General features: G+C 36.9%; 1 long non-coding RNA gene across 1 annotated transcript in view; it reads right to left on the reverse strand.

Moving 5' to 3' along the window:
* LOC140511134 (uncharacterized) overlaps positions 1 to 25,357 on the reverse strand; it is a 52,411-nt gene that overhangs the window by 23,239 nt on the left and 3,815 nt on the right. The window contains exons 2-3 of the long non-coding RNA XR_011969443.1: positions 21,150 to 21,241; positions 20,484 to 20,533 (exon numbers count right to left, since the gene is read on the reverse strand). This is a non-coding gene — a long non-coding RNA (uncharacterized lncRNA). The remainder of the gene's footprint in view (positions 1 to 20,483; positions 20,534 to 21,149; positions 21,242 to 25,357) is intronic.

Consider the following 25,357-nt stretch of genomic DNA (forward strand, 5'->3'; position numbering starts at 1 on the left):
GAGCAGCAGAAGCCACAGAACAAGGGAGTAGAGGAGATTTCCAGCCCAGGGTGACCTGGAAGGCCAATGGGAAAGGTCTATCACACTGGATGCAGAGTGCAGCTCAGTCCAGCATGGTACTGGGAGGAGCAGGACTGTAGCAGGGCAGAATCTCCAGCAGTGGAGGTTCAAAGATCCCTCAACTCATAGGTGCCAAAAGTCAGTGAGAGGGCTTTTTCACCTCTGTGACAAGGGAGCAGGGTCCTCCTCTATCTCCGGCCCCAAGCAGTGGTAGTGGCTCAGCCAGGGAGTAAACTCCTCTCTCTTGATTGTGCCACCTTGGAGAAACTGAGATTTTACAGGTCCCCAGAGTATATCCTACTTTTGACAAGGGACCCAAAAGTCAACTAACTGGTTGGGAAAATGCCCAAAAAAGGGGAAAAAAAATAAGACTATAGAAGGTTACTTTATTAGTGAACAGGTATTCTTTCCCATCCTTTTGGATGAGGAAGAACAATGTTTACCATTAGGGGAAGACATAAAAGTCAAGGCTTCTGCATCCAAAACCTCCAAAATAAATATGCAATGATCCCAGGTCATAGCAAAGCTGAAAAACGATTTTAAAAATGCAGTAAGAGAGGTAGAGGAAAAATTGGGAACAGAAATGAGAGAAATGCAAGAAAATCATGAAAAGCAAGTCAACAGCTTGCTAAAGGAGACCCAAAAGCATGCTAAAGAAAAATAAAACCTTTAAAAATAGGCTAACTCAATTAGCAAAAGAGGTCCAAAATGCCAATGAGGAGATGGATGCTTTAAAAGGCAGAACTATCCTAATAGAAAAGGAGGTTCAAAAGTTTACTGAAGAAAAGAGTTCTTTAAAAATTAGAATGGAGAAGATGGAAGCTAATGACTTTATGAGAAACCAAGAAATTACCAAACAAAGACAAAAGAATAAAAAAATGGAAGATAATGTGAAATATCTCATTGGAAAAACAACTGACCTGGAAAATAGGTCCAGGAGAGACTATTTAAAAATTATGTGACTACCTGAAAGCCATGATCAAAAAAAGAGCCTAGACATCATCTTTCATGAAATTATCAAGGAAAACTGCCCTGATATCCTAGAACCAGAGGGCAAAATAAATATTGAAAGAATCCACAGATCACCTCCTGAAAGAGATTCTAAAAGAGAAACTCCTAGGAATATTGTAGCCAAATTCCAGAGTTCCCAGGTCAAGGAGAAAATATTGCAAGCAACTAGAAACAATATGAGTATTGTGGAAATACAATCAGGATAACACAAGATCTAGCAGCTTCTACATTAAGGGATTGAAGGGTGTGGAATATGATATTCCAGAAGTCAAAGGAACTAAGAAAAAAGGTGGTCATCAGAATGAATGTACTACTGATCACCTAGACAGAAAGAAGAAAAAGATGAAAAATTCCCCCAAACAAATCACAATCCAGACATTAGTGATAAGAGGTTTCAATTATCCAGCACCTCCCACACTTCTCTGCAAAGAGCAGAACAGTTAATAGTTTCTGCAATGATTGTTTCATCCTTCAAAAAGTGGAGGAAAAAGCAAAGGAAATATTTATTCAGGATATAATTCTTAGCAACAAGTGGGAAGTACATCATCAGTGGAACTGATGAGAAATGACCAGTCTTTTAAGGATTTGTCACAGAGAAGGAAAAAGAAAGCTAGGCAAAGTCTTACATGTATCATAAAATTTAAAAGGACAGACTTTTAAAGAGTTCAAATAAACTGTAGATAAAATCTCCTGGTCTAAAATTCCACAGGAGGCCTCAGCTTAGTAGAATAGAAAGCCCTCCAGAATAAAATTCTGAAGACATAGAGTAACAATTCTAATAAATAAGAAAGGGGAGTGTTGTCTAAATAGACCAATCTACCTATGCAATAAACTCTCATGGAAAATAGATGCAAGGACTGGGACAGAAGATGAATAGAAATCTTGGCATAGACTTGTATGAATAGTATGTAATGAATAGTATGAATAGCATAAACTTGTAGAATAGTATGAATAGCAAGACATCCAAATGAGATGAGGCTAGTGAGAAATATTAAGGACACTGTATATTTTAGGGAAAAGAGAAAGATTAAAGATAGGAGGGATGCCTTATTACAGAATTTTTTATTTGTTGGTTCATTGAAACCAGAGCTTGGATTCGATTCATAGAGGAGATTCCAAGAAAGGACTTCCTCTACCAAAGGATATCAGCATATACTTGGCAATTTATAGTTTAAGGCACAGGTGGTGAGCCTGCGGCCTCGAGGCCACATTTGACCCTCTAGGTCCTCAAGTATGGCCCTTTGACTGACTCTAAGCTTCACAGAACAAATCCCCTTAATAAAAGGATTTGTTCTCTAAAATTTGGACTCAGTCAAAAAATTGCACCCAAGGATCCAGATGGCCACATGTGGTCTTGGGGCCACAGGTTTCCCACCACTGGTCTAAGGCAGGGGTTCTTAACTTAAGGATGGATGATTTCATGGGGTTTGCAAATGTGAATGAGAAAAAAATCTATGCACATATATATGCATATATTTCTTTTTTTTCATTAACTGAAAATTAGTATTTTCTTCGATTATGAATGTAGGCCACAAACCATGATTCTGAGAAGGCATCTGTTGGCTGCACTAGAATGCCAAAGGGGTCCATGATGTATCAAGAGGTCAAGAACCCCTTAAGTTGGGTGTAGCCTTGGAGAACTAAGAGATGAGCAGATTTAGTGTTACACAGTGTGAGTCAGAGAGAAGACTTGAACTTGGGTCTTTCTGACTCCCTGGCTAGCTTGCCTAAGAGTTTGCAGTCTCTTAGAGCAGAAGGTATACTGGTAACGAGTGATAGAAGGAGGGCAGAATCACTCAACTTCTATTTTACTTCCCCCTTTTTTCCGTTAAGGCACATGATATTTGGACTAGAAAGGACACCACAAAATTGGCTAATGGGAAAATTAAACAAAGGATAAGTCAAAGGGTAGTACTCTTTCCTAAAAAATATTTGTGAATGCATACAATAAAACACATAGCAATACAAATGAAATCAACTAAATTGAAATTCAATTATCAAAATGTTACAAAAATAAGTTCACAGAGTCCAAGTTAAGAAGCCCTGAACTATGAAAATGTGAGTTCCTTTAGGGCAGGAACTAGGTTTAACTTTGATGTCTGTATCCTAGCACTTAGCACAGCTCATGACATTGTAAGAATTTAATAAATCTTTTGATTCATTCCATTTAATTCAATCCATTTAATTCATACATAGTAGCTGAAAGACTTGGGGATCATTAGTATCAATATTAGTAACAGCAAACATTTATAAGGCATTTGTTGTGTACATGGTATTTTGTTAGACACTGGAGGAAATTAAAAGTTGAGTAAAGACATGGTCTCTCTGAAATTAGAGGGAGTGGACCTAGTTCATAATCACTACTGCCATCAGATCTCACATAATACTTTGCTTTGTGCCTCTCTGATACATATAATGCTATAAATTAAAATGATCTGAGTATGTGTCTTATCTTCTAACTATATTGCATCTTATTTTAAATCTGTGCCTTCCTCAGTATCTATCACGGTGTTCCATACATAGTAGGTGTTATATTATTATGCTGGGGGGGGGACCCCAGACAGAATGCCATTGGTAAAGGAGGCCTATGACAGTATTCTGGGGAAAACTCTAGTTTCCATGGCAATGCTCTGGAAAGCCCAGGCCTGACTGATTGACACTCAGACATTCCTCAGGCTTGCTGAGTGAACATGAGACTTGGCAAATCCTATGAAGGTGAGATGACAGCCTAGCATCACATATCTCAAAGATGGAATGGATCTCAAAGGATATTGAGCCTAATCTCTCCCTGAACAGAAGTCCTATCTACAATAGCCCTGAAAAGTGTCATCCAGCCTCTCCTGAAATTCTTCCAATGAAGGGGAACTCACTTACCCCTGAACTTTTAGATCATATTTCCAGATCCCACTTGCTCTCCATCCAATTCCTCTTTTAATACAATCCTGTTCTCCTCAACCTATCTTCTCAGCTCCATTCTACATGACTTCCCCTTTGGTGCAGTCAAACGGGGCTTTTCCCTCTTCCCCATACATGGCATATTATATCCCATCTCGAAGTCTTTGCATAGACCATCCTGTATAGCCTCCTCCCCATGACCTCATAGAATTTCTAACTTCCTTCAAGACTCATCATATTCTATATGAAGGCTTTCCTGAGGCTTCCCTCTTGACTTTGATATGCCATCTCCTCAACGGAATATCAACACCTTGAGAGTAGAGGATTATTTTCCTTTTTGTCCTTTTCCCCCTAGAGCCTAGCATAATGCCTTACATAGAATTGGTATTAAAAAAATATTTGCTGATTGATTATGCCCTTAAATATGTCATATATTCTCATACCTTCATAATTTTCTTTTCTCTATTTCTTCTGTCTAGAATGTCCTTCTGTACTGGATTCCTATCTATCTTTTTAAAACTCAGTTCAAATGTTCCCTCCTATCCATAGGTAATAACCTCTCCCCCACTCCACATGCTTCTGTAAGGTTTAGTTTATGTATTCTTCTTATCTGTTCTGATGTCTTATCCCCTTACTAGACCATGACCTCCATGAGGGCAGGGTCTGGGTCTCATCTAAAATTTGTGCTTCCCTTAGAATAGAGCACAGTGTTCTGCATGCAGTAGGTGTTTAATAATATTTAGCTGAATACTGTCACCACTGTTCCCATTTGATGTTAGGAAGAAAGTGGTAAATTTTTCATAGCCCCAACTCTTCCAGAGGTGTTTGATTTTATAAAAGGATACATATTAAACCCAAAGACTCCCTAATGGGGAGAATTTCAGGTAGTAGGACTGGGACTTACTGAACCGTAGTCCATGTCACATGGCCTAGGAGATGTTCCAGGAAATCTAATTGATGGATTTGTTTGACTCACTACAAAAGTTCTTCTGACTTGAGAAGAGACATAGACACAAAGCAACTTCTAGCTGTAATGTCTGGGGCATTGATTCCTACAATAAAGGCTGGTAGCCAAAATTAATGTATTAGAAAGACATTTCTGAGGGAACTGAAGAATGTAAAAAGAATTCCAGGAAGTCAGATCTTTTCTATTCATAAACCCAGAGATTTACAGAGCTAGTAGAAACCTTAGAATATTGAATATAAAATGTAAGAGTTGGAACATATCTAAAAAGACAAAATTTTAGAGTTGGAAGAGACCTCATCCAACCTTTTCATTCACAGATAAGAAAACTGAGACTTGGTATTAAAAGGATGGTGCCACTCCTTTGTCAGATCTTTCCTTGTCAGAGACCTTGTGCTGAAACCCAGAAGAATTCTTCTTTGTTTATTTGTTTTCTCTTCTTTTCCTTTCCCTTCCTTTCTTTATCCTTTTTTTCCTACTTTTCCTTTTCTCCTTTCTCTTTATCTCTACGTTAGTATCTCAGAGCTGGATTGTAAAGACTATCTAAAGAAGTCTGTATCTGAACAAAAAACCAGTTTACAATATTCTCAACAAGTGGTCATTGAAAAGCAACATCATAGTGGATAAAACATTTGACGTAGTGTGATAGAAGTGATAGAAACTTGGAATAGAATTAATTTATTAGCTGCATGATTGTGGACGTATAATAGATATAGCCTCTCTGAGCCTACTTCCTTATCTAAAAAATGGGGATAAGTGTAGCATCCTTGTTACAGAATTTAATTTTAAAAGAACAGATGAGATAATGATTGTAAGGCACTTTTACAAATCAAAAAGTCCTATAAAAACATCAGTTTTGAGTCTTATAGAGACTGCATTTGAAGATTTTTCAATGATAGTGAATTCATTACCTTCCAAAGAATCCCATTCTACTATTGATGAGGGAAACAAAGAGGATCAAATGAGATGATATTTGAAAAGCACTTAACACAGTGCCTGGCACATAGTAGGTATTTAAAGATGGATGCTCCTCTTTCTCCCCAAATTAAAAATCTTCTCATAACTTTTGTTTATATTGAGTCTAGATCTACCACTCTTCAACTTCAACTCATTCCTAGTTTTGCCTTCTGGGGCTAATCAGAACAAATCTAAAATCTTTTCCATAGACAACCCTTCCAATTTAAATGTAATTTACATGCCCCCTAAGTCTTCCTTTCTTGAGGCTATGCACCCCCAATTTCCTCAACCAATCCTTATATGGTATGTTGTCTAGATACCTCCTCATCCCTATTGCTTGCTCTGCATGCCTTGTATTCAGAATTAGAATTTACAATCTGCAAATATGGTCTGATTAGGTCAGAAAGTAGTACTGGACATTGAATCTCTTAATTCAATCTAAGATTGCATTAGGAATGTTTTTGATTGCTCTAGCACACTACTGAATCATATTGTACTTGCTCTCCACTAAAACTGCCCATTTTTTCCACAGATGAAATGGCATCTAGCCACACCTCTCTCATTTTATACCTGAAGTTGAACTTTTGAACCCAAGCGTAAGATTTTACATTTGTACTTCTTAAGTACCTATAATGCAACCTAGGGCTTTTAAGCCTTCCTGATGAAAACACCAAGGCTGAACCAAAAATTTGACTTTCAAATACAAGACTCAAGAGAAGCATAAAAAGGTAATTTCAGGAAATCATAAGGGACTCAATAAGGCTAAACTGTTTATTTTTCTATGTAGGAAGATGATACATATATTTTCTAAGAATTTCATCATTATTATGGCAATTAGAAGGATTCTACATAGAAAGAGGATGTGGGAGTAAGTTGATTATATTGAGATGATATTTTAAAAATGGAGAGGGGAGAAAAAGGGATGCCCTGGGAAAAGGAGGAAGGAAAAGAAGAATGGGGAAAATTAGTTCACATAAAAGAGACACATAGGGAAAACCTTTTACAGTGGAAGGGGAAATGTTGGGGGGTGGGTGAGCAATGTTTGAATTTTACTCAAATCTAAATTGGTTCAAATAGAGAATATATAAGTGTGTGTATACATATACATACATATTATAATATGTATGTATACATATACATACATATTATAATATGTATGTATATGTATACATATATATGTATATACTCAATTTATAATAGAAATCTATATTACCTAAGAGGAAGTAGGAGGGGAAGGGGATAAGAGAAAAGGAAGATGTGAAAAAAGGGAGAGCAGACAAAAGAAGGCAGTGGTCTGAAGGAAAACAAACTTTAGAAGAGGGACAAGTTAAAAGGGGAAAACAGAAGAACAAAAAGAAGTAAGATGGAGGCAAAAAATAGTAAGTAATCAAAACGGTGAATATGAATGGAATGAACTCAGTCATAAAACAGGAGCTGATAGCACAATGCATTACACACTGGAATCCAATAATATGTTGTTTACAAGGAATGCTTTTGAAACAAAGTGACACAGGGAGAGTTAAAGGGTTGGAGTAAAATCCATCATTCTTCAGCTGAAGTAAAAAAGGCAGGGGCAGCAATCAAGATCTCAGACAAAGCAAATGCAAAAATAAGCCTAATTAAAAGAGATAAGCAGGGAAACTATGTCTTGCTACAATGTATCTTAGACCATGAAGTAGCATCAATACTAAACATATATGTACCAAATGGAATAGGACCAAAATTCCTAAAGGAGAAGTTAAATCAATTACTGAAGGAGACAGAGAGTAAAACTATGCTAGTAGGGGGAAACTCAACTTTCTCATCTCAGAGTTAGATAAATATAACCATAAAATAAATAAGAAAGAAGTTAAGAAGATGAATTGAAGCCTAGAAAAGTTATATATGATAGACCTCTGGGGGAAAGTGAATGGCAATAGAAAAGTATGTAACTTTTTCTCAGATGTATATGGCAACTTCATGAAAAGTGACCATGCATTAGGGCATAAAAATCTCACAAAAATGCAGAAAAGCAAAAATATTAAATGCACTCTTTTTAGACCATAATGCAATAAAAATTACATTTAATAAAGGGCCATGGAAGCATAGATTAAAAGTTAACTGGAAACTAAATAATCTGACCCTAAAGAATGAGTGGGACAAAGAGCAAATCATAGAAACAATAATTTCACTGAAGAGAATGACAATGAGACAACATTCCAAAATTTGTGAGATGCAGCCAAAGCAGTACTTAGGGGAAATTTATAACACTAGAGGTGTACATCAATAAAAGAGAGAAAAATCAAATCAATGCATTGATGCATGCAACTGAGAAAAAGGCACGCAATTTAAAAAAAAAAACTAGAAAAAATTAAAAATCCCCAATTAAACACTAAAATGGAAATCCTGAAAATTAATGGAAAGATTAATAAGTTTAAAAATTAAACTAATAAATAAAACTAGGAGCTAGTTTTAAGGGAAAAATAAAATAGATAAACCATTGGTTAACTTGATTTTTAAAAGAAGAAAAACAAATTTCTAGTATCAAAAATGAAAAGCATGAATCAACCACCAATGAAGATGAAATTAAAGCAATTATTGGAAGTTATTTTGCCTAATTATATATCAGTAAAACTGACAATCTAAGTGAAATGGATAAGTATTTATAAAAATATAAACTGCCCAGATTAACAGAAAATGAAATCAAATATTTAAATCTAACAGAAAAAAAGAAATTGAACAAGCCATCAATGAACCCCCTAAGAAAAATATCCCCACAATTAATCTCAATAACATACAAACTATTTTTTAAAATAGGTAAAGAAGGAGTTCTAACAAATTATTTTTATGAAACAAATAAGGTTTTTATACCTAAGCCAGGGAAAAGAAAACAGAAAAAGAAAACTAAAGGACAATCTCCTTAATAAATATTGATACAAAATTTTTAAATAAATATTAGAAAGGAGATTACAGTGATATATCACAAAAATTGTATACTATAACCAGGTGAAATTTGTACCAGGAAGGCAGTGCTTGTTCAATATGAGGAAAACTATCAGCATGATTTCCCACATCAGTTACCAAACAACAAAAATCTTATGATTATATCAATAGATGCAGAAAAAAATCTGGCAAAATACAATACTCATTCCTATTACAAACACTAGAAAATACAGGAGTCAATGAAAGTTTATTAAAATGATAAATAGTATCACTAAAACCAAAAACAAACTATCTGTAGTGGGGATAAACTTGAAGTTTTTTCCAATAAATTCAGTAGTGAAGCAAGGATGTCTAGTATCACCACTATTACTCAATATTGTACTAGAAATGCTAGCTATAGCAGTAAGACAAGAAAATGAAATTGAAGGAATGAAAATAGCCAATGAGTCATCAAATTTATCTCTCTTTGCAGGTGAAACACAGCCCTAGAGAATGAATTAAAAAACTAGTTGAAATAATTAACAACTTTAGCAAAGTTGCAGAATATAAAATAAACTCATACATATCATCAGCATTTCTGTATACTACCAAAAAACCCTGCAGGAAAAGATAGAAAGAGAAATTCCATTTAAAATAACATCAGACAATATAACATACTTGGGAGTCTACTTGCCAAGACAAAGTCAGGGATTATATGAACATAATTACAAAACACTTTTTACACAAATAAATACAGATTTAAACAATTAGAAAATTAATTGCTCACATGTAGGCCAAACCAGTAAAATAAAAATGACAGTTCTACCTAAGTTAATTTACTTAGTGCCATACCAACCAAAACTACCAAAAATTATTTTATAGAGTTAGAAAATAATAATAAAATTATTATTAATAATAATAATAAAATTCATCTGGAAGAACAGAAGATTCAATATCAAGGAAATCTATGAAAAAAGAAATGTGAAAGAAGGCAGCCTAGAAGTTTCAGATTTAAAAGTCTATTACAAAGCTCTCATAATCAAAATAATCTGGTACTAGCTAAGAAATAAGGTGATGGATCAGTGGAATAGATCTAAGTAAGTAAATTAAGGAACAATGGAAAGATGTGCCTGTTAGATCTATGGATAAGGGAAACATTCATGACCAAATAAGAGATAGAATTATGGAAAGTAAAATAGATCACTTTAATTACATGAAATTAAAAAGTTTTTGCACAAATAAAACTAATGCAGCCAAAAGGAAAACAAGAAACTGGAAAAACATTTATAGCAAGTTTCTTTGATGAAAGGCCTTATTTCATAAATATATAGAGAACTGAGTCAAATTTATAAAAATAAGTTATTCTTCAGTCGATAAAAGGTACGATGTTTCCAGAAGAAGAAAGCAAAGCTATCAATAGCCACATTTCAAAAAATGCTCTAAATGACTAATGATTGGAGAAATGCAAATTAAAACAACTCTGATTTACCATCTCACAGTAAACAGATTGGCTAATATGACAGCAAAGAAAAATTACAAATGTTGGAGGGGATATGGAATAATAAGGATGTTAATGCATTGTTGGTGGAGTTGTGAACTTGTCCAGCCATTCTGGAGAACAATTTGGAACTATGGACAAAGGGCCATAAAACTCTGCACATCCTTTCCCCCAAGAAATACCATTATGAGGTCTGTATCCCAAAGAGATCAAAGAAAAGGAAAAAGATCTATTTGCACAAAAATATTTCTAGTATCTCTTTTTGTGGTGACAAAGAATTGGAAACTGAGGTGATGCCCATCCACAGGGGAATGGCTGAACAAGTTGTGGTATATGATTGTGATGAAATATTATTGTTCTATAAGAAATGATAAGCAGGATGCTTTCAGAAAAACCTGGGGAGACTTGTATGAACTCATGGAAATTGAAGCAAGCAGAACCAGGAGAACATCATATACAGTAATAACAATATTGTAATGATAGTCAGCTGTGAAAGACTTAGCTACTCTATTCAAGACAAAGATCCAAGACAGCACCAAAGGATCCATGATGAAAAATGCTATTCACCTCCAGAGAGAGAGTGAACAGATGAATTCTGAGTGTATATTGAAGCTGACTTTTTTTAAACTTTATTTTTCTTGTGTGTGTGTGTGTGTGTGTGTGTGTGTGTGTTTTCTTCTGCAAAATATCTAACCAGGAAATAACGTTTTGCATGACATCACATGCATAATCAATACCAAATTGCTTGCCTTCTCAAAGAAGGGGATGGGTAGGAAGAGGAAGAGAATTTAGAACTCAAAATTTTAGAAAATGATTGTTAAATATTTTTAACATGTAATTGGAAAGTATTTAATGAAATAAATGTTTTCTTAAAAAAAAGAAACAAAAGACCTGGTAATACAGTGTATAGACTGCTGGTCATGGAGTCAGAAAGATGAGCTCAAATCCTGTCTTAGACAATTTATGACCCTAGGCAAATCGCTTCACTTCTTCATGAATCAGTTTCCTCACTGGCAAAATGAGCAAGTTGAATGTAAGGGCCTCATGTCCTTTCTTATGATCTATGATCCTGTAAATCTAATTTATGTACAAGTTAAATCATCTTTGTGCCCAACCAGTGGTAGAACTTTCTGAGTTCATAATGAACTGCTCAGCCACAGTCAGATGCACTGTAACCCCACATAGCAATGACATTTTGGTTTCCTTTGAGAATGAAGGACAACAACCCACCAACCAACCAACCAACCAACCAGTAACTGGGGTGGTACCTGAGCAGTGCTTTGAAAGAAAACAGGTATTCTACAAGGCAGAGGTAAGGAGGGCGTACAGTCCAACGTGGAGTCAATTTGTATAGAGACAGAGGGGGGGGAGATGAGCTATCTGACAGAAGGCAAATCCAGCAGTCCAATTTGACAACAGAATGTGCAAGGTGGGGTGGAATAACATGAAGAAAGCCTGGAAAGGTTGGAGGAAGCCAGGTGCTGTACAGTTCAAATGCCAGACTAAGGAGTTGATATTTTTCCTAGAAGCAAATCAAAAGATTTGTGTTATTGGTCTTTTGTAAATATGTATCTTTTCCTCTTTTTCACATGTTGCAGCTTTGTAGAGTTTTCTTGAGATCATCTGCCTGTCAGACTCATCTAGCTAGGTAAAAATAAGAGGAATTTTGACCTGAGCCATAGGCTGCATTTAAGTGGAGCTGAAGTTATCTTGACCACCTGGAAGGGTTGCCCTCTCTCCTGGTCACAAATATTAGAGTTCACTACGTTCCAGGTGGATATAGAGACAAAGGTCAAAGGAGTCCAGGGTCCAGAGAGTGATTTAAATGCTGAGGCCTGAAGGGGAGAATAGTATCCTACACCCTCCTGATTATGGCTCCACAGAATTAATGCCTCATCCTTGATGAAGATCATCATTTCTTTTCTCTCAACCTCCTTTTCCTCCTGTAGCTATGTAAATCTCCTTTTGTTCACTGTGTGTGTTCGTCCTTCTTTGGCAAAGAAGACCATGCCATCAGAGAAATAATGACACGACTTGCACTTGACTTTTGAGTGAGGGAGGACTTATTCATTGTTAGATGAACTTTGAATGTCTCCTTTCACTCTAACATGAGACCTGAGCTACTAACCCAGCCTGAGCCAGGTCTGGCCCAATCCACCTTTCCTCCAAACCTGCTCCTGTTCTCATTTCACTACTTCTGTCTGTGGCATTACTATTTCTCCTATTGGGGCAGCAAGGTGGTGCAGTGGATAGAGCACCAGTGCAGGAGTCAGAAGGACCTGAGTTCAAATCTCACCTTTGACACTCACTAGCTATGTGACCTTGGGCAAGTCACTTAACCCCAATTGCCTCACCCTGGGTCATCTCCAGTCATCCTGATGACTATCCAGTCACTAGATTCAGATGGCTCTGGAGGAGAAGTGAGGCTGGTCACCTGCACAGCCCTCCCTCATTCAAAACATGGTCAAGTACAAGTCATGTCTTTATTTCTCTTGATGGCATGGTCTTCTTCAGCAAGGAAGGATGAACACACACACATTCCTCCTATCACCCATGCTCAAAGCCTGAGGGGCAATCCTGACTCTCCCATCTCCCTCATCTTTCATATATAATTAATTGGTAGATACTGTCAACCCTCCAAAACATTTCTCGTACTCTTTCCATCCTTTCTATCCTCACAGGTAGTTATTATCACCAGCCTGAGCTACTCAATTGATGTTGTGGTAGGTCTTTCCAGCCTTCACCGTCTCTCTCTCTTATCCATTCTTTATACCACTGTCAGAATACTTTTTATATGGATAGACTTAGAACAGGTCACTCCTGCACTCAAAAACCTGCACTCTCTGCCATCTGCCTCTACACGAATAAAATTCTAACTCCCCTGACCTGCTTGGGTAGGATTCCCTTTTACCCTTCCGGACTTACGTCCTGTTGTTCCACCCACATGGTCTGTGCTATAGCCAAAGGGACTATGCTATCTATCTCCAAACATGCCCTCTTGCTTCTGTACTGTTGTCTTTGCCTCAAATAGCCTCCTCTTCATTTGTGAAATATCTAGCCATCTTTCAAAGCTCCAAACAAACAGAACCTCCTCCATTAAACTTTCCCTGGTCCATCAGTCAGTAATGACCTTCTCCCATGAACCTCACTTAATTTGTTTTTGCACCTCTCTGATGCATTATCATGTTGAGTATTACTGTTATCTGTTTATATGCCTCATCTCCCTAGCCAACTATAATTTCCATTAGGACAAGAACTTTGTGTCATCTCAATTCTCTATTATCCTTCCTGCACCCCTTCCCCAAATGGAGCATGGCTGTTCCATAGAAAGTAGGTACTTAATAAATGTTTGTTAAATTGAATTAAAATGAATCAAGGTTCCTTGCAGCTGTAACATTCTATGCTCTAAGGTCCCTTCCAGTATATCCTAAGGTCTCTTTAAGCTCAAACATTCTTTGCTCTAAAGTCCTTTCCAGCCCTAACATTCTATATTTTGACAAATGCTAACATGCTCTGACTCTATGTTTCTATAGAATTCATCATTCTTGTGACCCTCCAGGCGCTGAAAAGTTAACTGACCACTTCTCACAGTTAAGGTCCAGCTAGTCCAATAATACTGCCATAATCAGATTTCCCTAGGAGCCTTGGCTTCCTGTCTTCTGAATCTGCCAGCAAAGAAAAGGCCTGGGGGTGGAAGAGAGAATGGAAAAAAAGAGGAGGAAGGCTATGGACACACACAAAAATCATTACTATAGATTCAAAACTAATTATCAAATGGCGTAACCTAGACCTCACAGTCCTCTAAGTAATTTTAGTCTGCTGCTGGGTGAGAGATCATGTTTGTTCCCATTTTTTTAAATTTTTGCTAAGGTCCCCAGGGCCATTTAATACCTGCTTCCATTAGCAAATACAAAATGTGCTTACCTGCTTTAGTCGATCCACAAAGTCCATTCAAATCACTTTTATTTCAGAGATTATTCATATGTCCCCTCTTCCTTGGCTCCATTTCCCCTGGCTCAACTTCACTGACTATGGTCCAGAAATCCAATCAACAAGTATTAATTAAGCCCTTAAACCTTATCCTAGTGTTCCTATTTCTGCCAATGGTGCTGCCATCTTTCTAGTCACTCAGGTTTACAATCTCAGTGTGCCTCATCCCAGTATCCAATCTATTGCCAATTCTGGTCATTTTATTTCCACAATCCTTCATGGTCATCCCATTCTCTCTACACACACAGTCATAGCCCTAGATCCCTGTCACCTCTCACCTAGACTATGGCAATAGCCTTCTAACTGTTCTTTCTGTCTCAAGTCTCTCCCTTCACCTAGCCATCCTCTATACAGAAGCCAAAATTATATTCCTAAAGCATAGCTTGAATAGATAAGAAAAAAGCCCTTGAATGCCAAAATGAAGAATTTTGAATTAATAAAATGTTGTACCTACAGGAATCTTAGAGACCATGTGGTACAATCAACTCCCTTTTCATGTGAGGTTAACATGTAACTGTGGCCTAAGTGGCAGTGGCGGGACTCGAACCTAGGTCTTCTGAACCCAATTAGAAGGGGTTTCCCTCATTTCCCTGATCTAATGAAATAAAGATCATAGAGCTAGAAAGTATATTGAAAAGTAGAATTTTAGCTCCAGAAGAGCAGAGGAGATCCTAGAATATGGAAGATAAAATGTTCCAAAGAAGAGATCTTTGAACATAGAATAGAAAATGTTAGAGTTGGAATAATGGAGATCATCTATCCAATCTTCTCTTTTTATAGAGATATGAAATGTGATATTTTCCCAACCTCACAGGTCAAGTTAGGGATAAACTTGGCAGTGGAGCCCAAGTCATCTTTTTCTTCTCCTTGCATCATGCAACCTTCTTCACTGATTCATAAACAGCTGAGTAATCCAATGAAAGTAACATTTCCAGAAGTTTAGGCTGTAATCATCCATGAGAGAATGGCTAAGGCTCTGGAATGAAGTTGGAGGCGTGGTAAAGGTAGCTGAAGAAATAGAGAAGAAGAGAGGGCTGGGGAAAATCTTAAAGGGAAAAGTGACCAGGCTTTGGGATTTGGAGGGGCATGAGAGCTCAAGATGAAAAAGGGATGGAGAACTCATTAGCTTCCAATCTTTAAAAACCGGGACAAAGACTGTTGCAAGAAAAAGGATGAAGAAATTAGGAAGAGGTCCATCTGGGGACATAAAGAAACAAGGGTGACTTTGTGAATTTTTAAGGTGACAGAAACAGTTATATCTCAGAAGCCAGTGAAAATTTTCATTTTCCTGACAACAAAGAAAATTTGAGTTCTTGGCCTCCTCAGTTTCTTAGCCCCCTAATTCATTTCCTTCCAATTTTCTAATTGACCTACCTCCACACAATTCACTCTGACTTCTTATTGGTGTTTGCCTCAGGTGTTTCTTAATCCATCTTTGAAGATCTTGCCCCAGACTGTGAAATGACCTTTATTCCCTTGCTGGGGCCTCTCCTGATCCCCAGATGAATAAGGTTGCTCCACATGGTCTCTGGTCAAACCTTCCACAAAGGTACTCACTCTCATCCCAATTCCAGAGTCCTATTTTTCTGGTATATGTGTGGGTAATATTCAACCAATGCTCAATGGGATTGAGGGGGAGACTGTACCTACTTTAGAAAAACCTGGTTGCCTCTACTCTCCCTCAGAGCAGTGGTCCTTAGGGGTCCATTGATACATTTCAGGGAGTCCATGAACTTGGGTGGAAAAGAATTTTTTTATCTTCTAACAGCTTCTAACTTTAACTTCTAACTAACTTCTAACAACTGAAATCCTTCCTTCAATTATGAATTTAGGCAACAAAACATTGTTCTGAGAAAGGGGTCTATTGCTGCAAAAGTTCTAGTAGTACAACAAACTGTCAAAGGAGTCCATCATACACATGCATGCATGCACGTATATACACACACACGCACACACATACACAACGCACACACGTACACACACAAACGCACACATGCACGCGCACACATACACACGCACACACGTACACACACACATTCAACGTTTGAGAACCTCCTTGGAAGAGGAAATGGGTTCCACTTTGCTCAGTTCAATACACACTTACCAAGTTCTTGCTTTCACAAAATCCAGAATTTAATAATAGAATATTAGAGCTGAAAGTACTCTCTGAATGCAGAATGACAGAGAGGGGAGGAACACTAGAATATAGAACATTAAACCGGAGGCAGAAAGAACCTAAGAACATAGAACATAGACTGTCAGAGGGGGAACCATCCTTAGCATAGCAAAGATACTTTGGAGTCAAACTTCATAGGGTCTTGAGTAAAGAGTTCCCATCTCTATGTGTTATGTTTCCTCAAAGCATTTACCCCACAACAATGCTGTGAGACAGGGGGTGTAGTTATTTTATTCCTATGTTACAGGCCAAAGTATAGAAGGAAGTTGAGTGATTTACCTCGGGTCGCATCAATAGGATGAGAACACATCACAGTACCCATCTAATGAATGCCAGACTGAAGGGTTTCCCTTCTTTGATGGCAGGTGAAAAGGAACTATTAAAGGTTTTTGAGCAAGGAAAATATGCAGGATCAGTGTTCTACATTAATAAAATTATTTCTAGTATATTTAATATAATTGAACATCTATATCCTATATCAGATTGGTGGTGTGGTGTGGGGAAGGGAGCCAGGAGGGGAAGGGAGGTAGGAAAAAAAATTTGGAACACAAAATCTTATAAAAGTGAATGTTGAAAAGAAAAAAAAGAAAAGGGAGATATGTTAAAAGCTTTGTAATCAGTATATCCTTTGGCATGTTGATGATTTAATATAGTGATTCATAATTACCCTTTTTTAGTGCTTTGGGATGTTTCTAATCATCTTAAAAGTTGTCATGCTGTTTAAAAATAATTCACAAAAGCAAAAAAAATCACTTAATATAATAAAAAAAAAGATTATTTCTAAAATAGTTTTTTACAAAATAGTCATAGGTATCAATGTAGCTATGAGGAAGTCTTTCATCCTTTTAAAATTATTTGATTCTCTCAATGTCCCCGTTGGGAAAGAATTACCTTGCTCCTAATTTTCTACATGAGAAAGATGGGACTAATTGAAGCCATATAGCAGAACAGGGTGACATTCATCATTCTGACACTCAGTCATATGCCCCCCTCTGGGGAGCAACCCAGAAAGCTGGGTTCTATTTAAGTGGGCCACCAAGAATGGTAAATATTACATTTTAGCCTAACCATTCAGCAGATGTTTGAAAAGAGCATCATTTCCAGTAGCTCAGGTTAAACATTCACCCAGTATGTTCAGAGCACAGTGTGCTAGGTACTGAGCAAAATACAAAATTTGGATGAGACATGTCTTTTTGGAGATTATAATCTAGAAGGGGGACAAGGGCTGGACACAAATGAACATGACATATACAAAAGAAGACATTGTAACACTCACTCTGAGAGATTTCAGTGAGGAACAATCACTTTTAGTTGTGGGAAATAAGGGATGGCTTCATGGAAGATCAAAGGAGCATAGATATAAGGTAGGAAGGAAATTTGGACATCATGTGGTGCAGAGATTCTTAACCTGAAGCACGGGAACTTCTTTGTTTTAAATTTTGATAAGTATTTTCAATATAATTAATTTCCTTTGTAATTTTATGCATTTAAAAACATTCTGAGAAGGGGTCTATAAGTTTCACCATACTGTCAAAGGGGTTTATGGCACAAAAGATTAAAACCTGATGTGATCCAATATCTCAGTTTTACCAATCAAAAATTGAGACCCAGAGAGATTATGAGTTGGCCAAAGTCACAGAAGTATTAAATGGCAGAGCCAGAATTCAAACTCAGATCTGCCGACTCTCTATCCAGTGGTCTTTCCATTATACTATGTTGCAAGTGCTATTTGAACTGTGCCTGAAGGAAGAGATTTCAACAGGGGAATATCTGGAAAAAAGGAGCATTCTAGGTAGACAAAGAACAGAAAGGCCCAAAAACATGAGTGGAAAGAATCATTCTATTTGATTCAACAAGCATGTATTCAGCGACTACCTATTGTGCTAGGTGATAGAAGAGGCAGGGATATTAAATAGGACATAGTTCTTGCTTTCAAGCAACTCCACCTAGTAGAGAAACCACTGAAGTACAATACAAAATAATACACCAAAACTTGGCAGGCACAAGCAAAGGAATGTTAGGTCAAAAGGAGGCAGGTCATTATGAACTGGGAATTTCCTAGAGGAGATTACAGGTGGCATATGAATTGAGCTTTTAACAGTGGGAGGCAGAAAAAAATTGAAAGGTATTGAAAACTATCTGATATCTAAAATAAGTAAGCCATTGGCACAAATAAATATAAAACTGAGAAGATTTGTCCCAAAGAGAAAAACAGTCAAAGGAGATGAGTGGTTTTCAAAAGAAGATTTGCCAACAATAAATGACAACATGAAAATATAAGAGTAATGTAAATTAGAGCAATGAGGAGTTATTGCCACACTCCATGAAAAATGTCCAAAATGCCAGAAGATGTGAATAATCAATGCCAGAGGGGATGCAGAAAGGTGGGCACAATGATGCCTTGTTGATGGAGCTGTGAAATGGTTCACCTGCTTTGGATTTCAATACAAATTATACCCCCAAGAATGTGACTAAACAGACCAGACCCTTTGAAATTAGAAAGGTCTAACTTTTCCCAAAATACTTCTAATAGCACTCTTTGCAGAAAGAAAGAATGAGAAACATAACAGGCAGGTGCCCATCAATTGAATAGATGAAGGAGGAGAAGAAGAAGAAGATGAAGAAGAAAGAGAAGGAGAAGAAGAAGAAGAAGGAGAAGAAGAAGAAGGAGAAGACAAAGAAGAAGGAGAAGGAGGAGAAGAAGAAGAAGAAGAAGAAGAAGAAGGAGAAGAAGAAGAAGGAGGAGGAGAAGAAGAAGAAGAAGGAGAAGAAGAAGAAGGAGAAGACAAAGAAGAAGGAGAAGGAGGAGAAGAAGAAGAAGAAGAAGAAGAAGAAGGAGAAGAAGAAGAAGGAGAAGAAGAAGAAGGAGGAGGAGAAGAAGAAGAAGAAGAAGGAGAAGAAGAAGAAGGAGAAGACAAAGAAGAAGGAGAAGGAGGAGAAGAAGAAGAAGAAGAAGAAGAAGAAGAAGAAGGAGAAGAAGAAGGAGAAGAAGAAGAAGGAGGAGGAGAAGAAGAAGAAGAAGGAGAAGAAGAAGAAGAAGGAGAAGACAAAGAAGAAGGAGAAGAAGAAGAAGGAGGAGGAGGAGGAGAAGCAGCTCACAAAACAGTGATGGACAAACACAACAGAACTTCATTATAGTGTAATAAATAACTTAAGAATTCAGAGAAATTTGGTAAGATCTATGTGAACTGATGCAGAGTAGAATAACTAGAACCAAGAGCACAATATACTCAGTGATTGCAACAATGTAAATGAAAAGGTCATTAAAAGGAAGTTAAATTGAATAATAATTTTATAATAATAATAATTTTTAAATGATACCCCATGGAAACATACTTTTTCCCTAATAGCAGAGGTGTGAGAAATGAATGATGCAGGAGAGACCTTGATAAAAGGCATCAAAAAGTTTTCTTTAAAAAAAAGTAGGTGGGAATTCAACACTTGCAGTGAAGGGAAACGTTTGGGGCATAAAAAGTGGTATTAGAAAAGATCTGAAGGCAGGGCCCTTCTGAAAGCCCAAAGAAAATTGATGTAAGGCACCTCTAGCTGTCACTTGTAAGCATTGGTAAGTCATTCAAACACTCTCTCCAGTTTCATTATCCATAAAATGGAAATAACATACAGAAAAAATTAAATACCTCTGTCTGAAGGCCTATATTAAGATACAAAGTTTAGCTAAGATAAAATCTCTGCCATCACAGTAATTATACAGTTCTAATGGAGGAAATTTTAGGTCCTCTAACAGGCTAATGCGAGAAGAATGTAGGGCAAAGGAGGCCTTCCAAATCACATCAGGTACACAGATGCCTAAAGGGATCTAGTGGAGGACACAAGATGACATAATAGAACTGGATTGGAGATTAGAAAACCACTGTTTGAGTCTTGGTTCTATAACTCATCAGGGCAACCAGGGGGCACAGTAGATAGAGTACCAGGCTTGGAATCTGGAAGGTTCACATTTCTGTGTTCAAATCTGACCTCAGATACTTACTACCTGTGTGACCCTGGAAAAGTCACATAACCCTATTTACCTCATCCATAAACGAGCTGGTAAAGGAAACGGCAAACCAGTTCAGTAAATCTGCAAAGAAAAACCCAAATCAGATCACAAAGAGTTGTAAATGACTGAAAAACAACCAAACAAAATAATTTTTAAGTGAATAGTTGTGACTATAGATCAACAACTTCCTCTCTGTGAACCTCATTTGTAAAATGGTGGGGAGAAAATCTGTATTGCCTTACTAAAAAGGGCTGTTGTATGAATCAAGGAAGATAATGCATGAACAACATTTTTGCCAAAGATTGTAGAAATGTCAGCTATTTACAATCTCTGCTTCTGTCTCAAAACACATTCTCACTAAGGGCATTTCTTGGTTCATGTCACTGATTGCTACTTTCATCACAAATTGAGGTTTCTCAAACCTTTAAGGTCTAGACTTTTGTTTTGCAAGTACCTTAATCTTTCAGGACTTTTTATTCATATGTCTGATTACTAGCGATTAAATTCTCCTTGAGAAACTGGAACAGATGTTAGTATGTTGTGATGGAAAGGGCACTGATAAAGTGATACAGCAGCTCTGAGTTCAAATTAATTGAACAAACCCATATTAAACACCTCCTGTGGGCAAGTCGCTGGGTTAAGTTGGGGATTAATTAAATTAATTAAACAGTTCCTGCACTTGATAAATTTGCCTTACAATTACTCAGTAGCTTTCAATGCTAAACTTCTCGGTCTCATATCCTGAGACACTTGACTCAAGGTAATTCAAGGTGATCCAAAAGTAGGTATCTGTAGAGACCAAGGAAACAGAACCAGGGTTAAATGAAATAGCAATAGATAGCAGATAAAAAAATTTTGAGAACAAATTATATTTTTGAGAACTAACTATAAAAATTGTAAATTATTCCTTTGTAATTAATGAGTTAGAGATGAATTAATTGGCGTGCTTTGTTCTTTTACTAAATACTTTATTTTTATATAAAACGTTGACTTCCCTACAGAGAGGTGGGTGGCTGCTCTCAAATGCTGAGGAACATGGAGTATAGAATGCCGGAGCTGGCAGTAGCAGAATTGTCAGTGACATTTACTGAGTTCATTAAAGATTGTAGAACACTTTCCTCACAACAATCTTGTTAGTAGGTGGTACAAATGCAATTATCTGTTTTTATGGATGTGGAAACTAAGGTTCTATCCACTTTATCTCTACGAAGAACATAGGATCAAAGATTAATAGAATATTAAGAGTTGGAAGATATACTTGAAATATAGAACATAGAGTGTTAACTGGAAAGAGAGCTTAGAGATCAACTAGTCTAATTGTCCATGGTAACACAACAAGATAATGTTGTGGAATAAAGATATGAAAATGAATTATTAGAATTATATAACTCATTATGAGAATGAGTTAGTTGGAAGATTATCTAGCCCAATCCCCTTATTTTGAAAATGAGGAAACTGAGGCCCAGAGAAGTTGAATGACTTGCTCAAAGTTTCGGTAGCAAGTGGAAGACACAGGATTATAGCCACAATTACCCCCAGATTCCAGACTCAGTACTCTTTCCATAGCACCATATTGAAAGCAAAAATTTAAATAAACCAGAAAGTGATCCACTGGGGCATAAGACTTTTCTTGAAACTAGTGGAAAATTTCCACTTTGCAGGTAAAGCTCATTAGGAGAGAGCCTAGGGGTTTGATATGAGGATTGGGTATCAAAAAGAAGAGTCATTGTGTTCAAAGCTATATTACCACCTCACTAATGTGGATAGTAAATGATTGGTAATTATATAATTATATAAAAAATATACATTTTGAGTGTTGATCTGATGTTATAGGACTAAATGATTACATTTAGTTGCAGATACTCCTTTTAAAAAATAAACATACCAACAGATAAAGACAGACTGATGTAGGACATCATACACAAAGACTTCTGCTAAAAATTGACTGACCACCTACAATACTCAAGGCATAGCCAGCTTTAGATGTAAGACAAAAAAATGGTCATTCTGGAAATCAAATAACTCTAAAGGAATGATATAATAGAAAAACTAGAAGGACCCGTATAAGCAATGTTAACTTGTTCCCCTGAAGGATGCTGCCATAGTGGTTTGATGGGGGCAGGAACACTAGTGCTCAAGCATTTCCTAGAGTTCTCTAAGTTTCCAAGACATTTGATCTTGGAAATCACTTGCTTCTGCCAGGAAGCCTTGTAGTTAAGATGCAGAAATCCATGGAGAGAAAGAAAAGAAATAACTATGGTCTACACTGATCCTGCATACTCTTCCTGTGGAGCCAACAAAGAGTGGAGGCCTGGGCATTGCTCTTGTGACAGAAACAGGAAAATTTCCCACCTGATTAATCCTGAACCTGGCTATGAATAATAAACCCTGTGAATAATGTGGACCTTCTCAGTATGAGTGGCTGTTCCAGATGTTAACTATAGCTCTTACTTGGAATCAAACAGCACTCAAGAAGCTTTATGCTGTTATTACCTCAGGTCATTCTGTGCTCTTAAAGATACAGTCTTGATCTTGTTCCAACCATAGCTTTCCTTTTGCCTTTAATAGCAAATTTCTATAAGCATGGCAAGTGAATTGTAAAGTTTTTTTCTTTTAATAATGAATCATGTTGTTGCAAACACCTCTGAGTTGCTATAATGGGATGAAAATATGAGAAACTTTATTCTTTTAAATTTTACTATTTGATTTTGTGGCCACTTGGTTTCAACTTCCTAACCTAAGCGACCAGAAATGAGTTCTTACACTTGTCATTCATCCTCTTGCTAATGGTTATGTATTCATGTGTAACATCAGGTCTGTGTATACATAACAAACATTATATATATATATATATATATACATATATACACACATGTATACATATATGTGTGTATCCTCAAAGGATTGAAAGGATGAAGATGTGATATGATAAAGAAAAATATGATGTGATTAATAAAGATGCAAAAGTTTAAGTCTTGAATTTTATGTAAGTTTTAAATTTAATGGAATAGTAAATTTCACTTTGAGAAAAGCAACTTCATTTGAGAAAAGTAATAAGATTATGCTTTTCTCTAAGAACTACGAGATATGTAGCCCTCCCTCACTCAAAACAAAGTCAAGTACAAATCATGTCATTATTTCTCTGATGGCATGATCTTCAGCAACTGACAAACACATACACAGGAGATATTTATATGTGTAAACAGACATATATAAATTCCAGGGCATTATATATATATATATGTATATAATAGGATATTATACGTGTGTGTATATGTATATATATGTATATACATATAAAATTGACTACCAAATGTTTCTATTAAGAACAATGACAAAAAGACAAACAAAGGTTTAGTGTTGGGGTATCACATGGCCAAATCTAGGCCTTAGAAAGATTTTGGCAACTGTGTCTGGGATGTGTTATAAAAGGCAAAAAACAGAAGCAGGGAGATTAATCATGAGACTGCTAGAAATAACAATAGCTCACATTTCACAAAAGCATTTCCCTCATAATAACCCTGTGAGTGAAGTATTGTAATTATTATGCCCATTTTAAAGGAATCTGACCCAGGACACACAGGATAGTAAAGGATGTGGTAGAGTGGAGAGGTCACTGGACTTGGAGGGCCACCCGGGTTCAAGTTCCCCTTCAGATGCATACTAACAGAATGTATGACCTTGCTCAAGTGACTTAAGCCCTCCAAAACCTCAGTTGTAAATCAACGGTCACTGGAAGCAGAATTGTACCCCTGCCTTCCCTGTGCTGATTGTCTCCAGTTTTGGACATAGAGAGCTTATTTGAACATTGTTGTTTCCATGATATCTCCTCCATTAGACTGTAATCTTCTTGAGAGCCTGAACTATCTACTGTCTTTCTTTGATTCCCAGCTCATATATAATGCCTGGCACATAGTAAGTACTTAATAAATGTTTATTGACTAACAAGGAGTCCTGTCTCCTTTTCTTTTTCCTCTTCCTCCTTTTTTCCCCTCTCCCTCCTCTTCATGGAGGTCATCTTCCTTCCCCTTTTCCTCTCTCAAGTTCGCATTGCATTGAGGGGAAAGAGCTATGTAAACTTCTATGAGGTATTTCAACAGGAACTGTTGTTATTTTTCTCATAGAGTGGGAAACTTAGAGAATTTCAGAGTCATAAGGGACCTCAGCATCCACCTAGTCCAATCCATTCCCCCAAAGGAATCCTTACTACCACATTCCCAAAAGTATCGAATACCTTTGCTTAAATATTCTAGTGAGAAGCAACCTACTCTTACTGAAAGGCAATCCAGTTCACTTATGATCAGTCAGTCTTAGTCAACAAACATTTATTATACACCTATTGTTAGGCATATATGTATACAAACACACACACACACACACACACACACACACACATACAGCCATCTAAGTTTCAGTCTTTTTCTTAGGAATACTTCTGCCCCCATAGTTTGTGGGAGAGAGCTGAGGAGCTTTTGAAAAGTGCCCAAGAGATTTCAACCTGAAAACTAATCTAAGGACATTTTCTGATTCTACTGTGTCCATAGATTCCCTCAGTCTCCTGAAATATGTGACAGCCTAGGTAGGAGACTCCATGAAACAAACTGGTCAACAGAAAAATAAGAAAGAATGGTTGAGGAAAAGAGGAAACAATCCTTACTATTTTCTATGTTTGCTGGAGATTTCCAAAGAAGTATAACATTTCCACACTATTTTACAAACAAACTATGAAGCCTGTCTACCTTGGTTTTCTTACCTGGAAAATAAGGTCCCTCCCAGCTCTAACAATCTCTCTGCTGTGTTCTCCAGTTAACAAATTCAGTATTAAGCAAACTGTCTACATGCTACTCCTCATGAACAATATTTCATTTCTTACCTTGGAGGCTCTGCATGGTCTGTACCCTTGTT

This window comes from Notamacropus eugenii, chromosome 6 (genome assembly GCF_028372415.1).
Source record: "Notamacropus eugenii isolate mMacEug1 chromosome 6, mMacEug1.pri_v2, whole genome shotgun sequence".
Lineage (NCBI taxonomy): Eukaryota > Metazoa > Chordata > Mammalia > Diprotodontia > Macropodidae > Notamacropus > Notamacropus eugenii.